Below are 5,797 nucleotides of genomic sequence, written 5' to 3'. Positions count from 1 at the left end.
AAAGCTACCATCTGTTTCGAAATTTCAGTATCTGGGATCGTACGTCGAGAGGGATGGAGGTTTACGTGCAGAAATACAGCACAGAGTGCAATGTGGATGGCTGAACTGGAGAAAGATGAGTGGGGTGCTATGTGATAAGAAAGATAATTGTAGAATGAAGGAAAGTGTGTATAAAACTGTGGTTAGACCCGCATTGATGTACGGTGCTGAGACATTGGCGACTACAATGGCTAAGAAAGATAATTGTAGAATGAAGGAAATTGTGTTTAAAACTGTGGTTAGACCCGCATTGATGTACGGTGCTGAGACATGGGCGACTACAATGGCTCAGGCGAAGAAGATGGAAGTGGCGGAGAGGAGGATGCTAAGATGGATGTGTGGTGTGACGAGGAAGGACAGGTTAAGAAAGGACTACATTACAGGTATGGTAAAGGTGGAGCCTCTGAGTAAAAAATACACGAATCTAGGTTCAGGTGGTTGGTTATGTGGAACGAAGAAGTGAGGAGTATGTAGGGTAGAGGTGTGAAAAGCTGGAGGTGATAGGGAAGAGGAAGAGAGGAGACCTAATCTGAGATGGAAGGAGAAGGTGGCAGAGGATTTGAAAGAGAGAAGATGGAGGAGAGAGGAAGCCCTGGTTAGAAAGGAATGGAGGAAGAGAATTAAAGAAGTAAATGCCAATCCCATATGAACTTGGGAAGAAGGCGAGGAGAAAGAAGAAGATAATGTTTTGTAATTTTGTAATTTTTCTATGAATGTATGATTTCTATATCTATGTAATTTTTCCTCTATATTTATATATCTTATGTATTTCCTGATATTTTATCCTATGTTACACTCTAATAAGTTTAGTTGGATGTATCTATGAGCCACTCTCCTTTATAATTTCTGTACAGGGGTGTTTGTTGAATAAACTGATAATAATAATTATAATAATAATAATATAATCATTCGATAGTTGAGCAATTCGTCAGTGACCTTCAGATAGCATGCCGCGAAACACGTGTGGCAGTGGGGGGGCCGCTATTTTTTGTACGATCCGCCGCGCTTCGGGAACTTCCACCCTTTATAACTACGCACTCGGTCTTGGTACGACGCTCTTTTTACTGTCAATCCACAGCTCTCGTCGATATTCGTCGGTTTAATGTTTTGTTTGTTATTTGGTTTTTAGGAGCATTAGCAACTAAGGCCATATTACTCCGGGAATATGCGGTGGTCGTTCCCTGACATTTTCGCATCCTCCTATTTGGTGGTGACGGACTCGAACCCCGGTCAAATCAAGAAGCGTGTGCTATGCACTGCTGCTCCTTCCCACCTGGCTACAGAAGCGCCTCGTCGGTTTAATGCGAAATAATTAAATTTCAATACAGTGTTGGTGAAGTCAATGCGGATTGAAGTTGAAAAATTTTAGAAATTTCACAATGTCCGCCTATATTCGCGAATACGACAGGAAAGAGTAGCTCGTCAGCTTTCCAATAATACCCCAATGTCTGGGTCTGAACGAATAAGGAAGCACTGGGAGCGAAAAAAAAAAAAATGGGAGAAAAAAAAAATTTTTCTGCCCAAGGAAAAAAAAAAAAATGGGAGCGGAGCAGCGCGCGGCTGACGACGGCTGCGTCGGCGCACGAACCCATGGATGTAAATGACGTAAGTGACTATGCCACCGCTTCGGAAGTTGGATTGGACGAAATGGTTGTGGATTTCGGAAGATCGGTGTCTTTCTCGAAACGCTCACTCGCCAACCTCCAATGGAAGACCATTGGAGGTCGGCAAGTGAGCGTTTCGAGAATGTTTCTGACTTTCGCCTGAAACTTGGATGTATCTTGTCTATCCTTTGTATCTTATTTTTATTATCATAAACCTATGATAAATAATATTGTAATCGATTATTAAACTTGTTTTCATTTATTTACTCTTCCAAACCCATATATAATCCGCTGTCTTGAAGTAATTCACGTAAAACCTCTCCGGCCGTGCTCCGACACAGCGACACCCAATATTTTCCGCGGTATTTGTGATAGTACAGTGGTAAAACAGTTTAATATTAAAAGATAAGAGAGAACTTACCTAGAACTGCAGGCAGAGTCACTGAGAGGCAAACGAACTGTTGCTGTTAATGGCTAGTTAGTGGCACCATCAACCAAAAAGGGTAGTGGCGTCCTTAACTGGAAAGCAAATGAAAGGTTTGAATTTTGCATCAGATTCAGTGCATCCCGCAACATTACACTTTTATCACCATGGTGATGATCACACTACGGATGAGAATGCAACAGCGCATCATGACGAAATCCTATAAGAATGGTTCGGAGAGCATTGCACTCATTAGTGTTAGTAGTGAAAAATAATTCCAGAAAGCAATCGTGTACAGCATCAACCAAAAAAAGAGAGAAAAAATCCCATTTTACCGAACGTTTTCCTCCATAAATTATCTAGTTCTTGCTTGAATTTTTTTAAGATATGCAGTTGCACAAAAACAGAAGAAAGTTTGTTCCAGTAATCAGCTACCGGCTGGCTAAAGGTAAAATTAAGAGGAAGACGAATCCTCAATGTGAATTATCTTTTGGGATGATTTTCGTGTTATTATTATTGGATCATGGATCATTCTCTCTCTCCCGATCGTTTTAACAATTTCACAAGGAAATGATAAACCAATTTGATACCAGATTTTTTATTTTTATTTTTAATGTCTACTATATAAAATTTCGAGTGGTTGATATCTGAATAAAATAAAAATTAAATCGGGAAGTTTATTTTTATAATTTTTTGAATTATCAAGAAACACTACGATCGAAATGAATTATTTGATATAATTTTTAACATATGAATTTTTATGAAATTTCCTCTAAAATAGAAGTCCATTCACCTTACTTTGCTTTCTATTATCACTTAGTCACCGATATTGCCAAGTGGAGCATTAATACGGTCGATAACGCTTTGGAAACCTGGCCGATTACAGCTTCGTTGGGCGACTTTTTGAATCAGACAATCGAAGCAAGTAAGTAAGAAAAGTAATTATCTGAAATGAAATATGTTTAAGCCTTTTAAGTTCGTTTCTGTACTAAGAGTGTTTTTGTTCCAAATAATTTTAATTTTAGAGATTAAGTGTTATATATTTTTGTTCAAGTTTCTTCCACATCTCTTTGCATTTAATATTTTAATTATCTAGGAAACATAGTTGGTTTTTCCTTCCATTTTACTGAAGTTTTGTGACATTTCTTTTTCATATGAAAATGTTTCCTTGTTTTACACTTTATATGTGAGAAATTCTCAACAACTGTACGGATAGATCAGTTAGGTGTATGTAATGTTCAAAAGCGACTAAGGCTATGAGGAGTGAGCATATAATGTTTGGTTAGTTTCCGGTTTTCTGGATTAAATCTCCATGCTTTGGGGAGAAAAAACACCCTGCTCTATCTCTTGAGATCCGTGATACTCTCTAATCAAATTCAGCTACTCCAAAAAAAAATATAAATAAATAGTGGTATGAATTGTTGGCCTCATTGACAGTTTTCGAACTTAGGTCATTCCCATTGTGTAGATATATCGTAATTATAATCAGCTGTTGCCCAGGATGGTCTAAAATTACACAGGGTGAGAACTGAACTATATAGTGTACGGCTGCTACAGCCTCTCGTTTCACGTGCGAATCATTGAATTTAGCGTTGTTTTACGTCTTACAGAAGCAGAGACCACCTTTTCCTCAACGTCTCTTGTAGTTGGTTTTCGGTTGGCATCGTAGCAGAGTGGTCAGAACGAAAGTATATGCGATTTGAGTAACCACGGTTCCAGCTTATAACTGCTATGTACAGAATTATTTTCTTGTAATACTATGTAGGGAATTATGTACGGAGTTATTTCCATTTTATATACCACTGATGTTTAATGCAGCGTGTACAATATAAAATGTAGTACAATCACAGCGATGGGTTTCAAAATAAGAAACTGTAAAATTAATTATACGGCATTAATAAAACTAAAGCTTCAGAAAATGCATTTGTATATACCTTGAGTGGAAGCAAAGATATCAGGTGATCATAATATTTAACTAAGATCTTTTCTTTCTTTAATATTTTTAGTAAATATAAAATCACGATACCTGACATCAGTTTACACAATGATGTCGTCGAAATTCAGAGGACTTGTCAGTAAAAAAAAAAGGCGGTACCAGGAAGAAGGTTATGACCTAAATATGACATATTTTTAACAATATTATAAAATGGGCTTTCCAGCAGAAAATTTAAAGGGCATCTGCAGGAATCATATTGATGATGTCGTTCAATTTTTAGACGAAAAGCACAAGGATCATTAAAAAATTTATAATTTGTGTTCGGAAAGGCATTATGACCCAAGCAAATTTCATTAGCGTGTTGCTCAATATCCATTTGAAGATCACAACCCACCAAGATTAGAATTAATGAAGCCCTTTTGCGAAGATGTAGGCAGATGGCTTTCAGAAGATAAGCATAATGTTTTTGCAATTCACTGTAAAGCTGGAAAAGGTCGGACAGGAGTGATGATATGTGCATATATGTTGCAGAAACAGATATGTGAAACGGCTGAAGAAGCCCTTAAGTATTATGGAGAAGCTCGGACTCGTGATCAGAATGGAGTGACGATACAAAGTCAGAGGAGATATGTTGATTATTATGGTGAACTAATAAAGAAAAATTTAGAGTACAAACCAGTGATATTTATTCTTACTTCACTTCTTTTAGAGCCAGTACCTACTTTTAATGGAAATACATGTAGCCCATACTTTGTGTTCTACCATCTCAAAGCCAAGCTCTATTCCTGTTCTATGATAGAAGTGAAAAAAGGCTCAAAGTTCCTATATTCCAATATTCCACATATACTACCAGTTTGTGGAGATATTAGAATATAATTTTATAACAATCAAAAAATGAAAGCAAAGAAAAAAAATTGTTTCAATTTTGGTTTAATACCTATTTTGTATGTTCTGAATAAAAAACTCCAGAAGATGTGAGATGTGAGGACAAATGGTTGCACAAATCAAGATAGATCCCACCATCAAACTCTCAAAACAGCTGAAGTACCTAGGAGTCGTCCTCGAACCTCTGCTTGCAAGCGCCTCTGAAGTACTTCCGATCAAAGATCAGAAATTACACCGCCCTGTAAGCCAGGGCCTCCCGCCATGATTGCGGGCCTCAATTGACTTACTCTGTCTTTCTATTATGAAGCAATCTTCATACCCATCGTCACTTACGCCGCCGGAGCGTGGTACACAAAAGCAACCACCGGCGTCAACAGAAGAATTGTCGAATTAACACAAATGTTTGTCATGCTTACCATTACCTGTGCTACCGCACGGTGAGTATAAATGCACTACAAGTTTTTGCCAGGGTTCTAGCCTTGGACTTAGAAATAATACGCCGCAGAATGATGTATCACCTAGCGAAAGGAACACCAAAGACACTGACCTAACTATCAATAAAAAAGCCGAGAAAAGACGACTCCTTACACACCTGCAGCAGCTATTGCAAACCAGATGGACTAATTCCCCAAATGGGACAATAACCAAAAAAATTCATCCTAGATGTCCACAGAGTCTACCGAAGCTGCTCCCCTATTATTCGCGTGGTCTTTACCCCACGTAACTGTTCAAATGACACAGATCTCTAAAAGCCAGGCTCTCATTACTTGGCGTGGAAGAAGATCTCTGCTACACCTATGACAGATTAGAGAGCTGGCAGCACCTCATGTACGACTGCTAGCTCTAGACAGAGCTCCGATCCACCCTTATTACAATGTAGACTAACATCCACTGGGATCAGGAGCATCA

General features: G+C 38.3%; 1 pseudogene; it reads left to right on the top strand.

Annotated features, from left to right (window-relative positions):
- The first annotated feature begins 4,114 nt into the window (after positions 1-4,114).
- LOC150077988 (phosphatidylinositol 3,4,5-trisphosphate 3-phosphatase and dual-specificity protein phosphatase PTEN pseudogene) lies at positions 4,115-4,962 on the top strand (annotated as a pseudogene).
- Positions 4,963-5,797: the final 835 nt, after the last annotated feature.

Source organism: Mastigoproctus giganteus, chromosome 11, assembly GCF_048544385.1.
Source record: "Mastigoproctus giganteus isolate SK-2022 chromosome 11, ASM4854438v1, whole genome shotgun sequence".
In the NCBI taxonomy this organism is placed as follows: Eukaryota; Metazoa; Arthropoda; class Arachnida; order Uropygi; family Thelyphonidae; genus Mastigoproctus; species Mastigoproctus giganteus.
The sequence above is the reverse complement of the archived record's forward strand: the minus strand, read 5'-3'. Positions and strand labels throughout refer to the sequence as shown.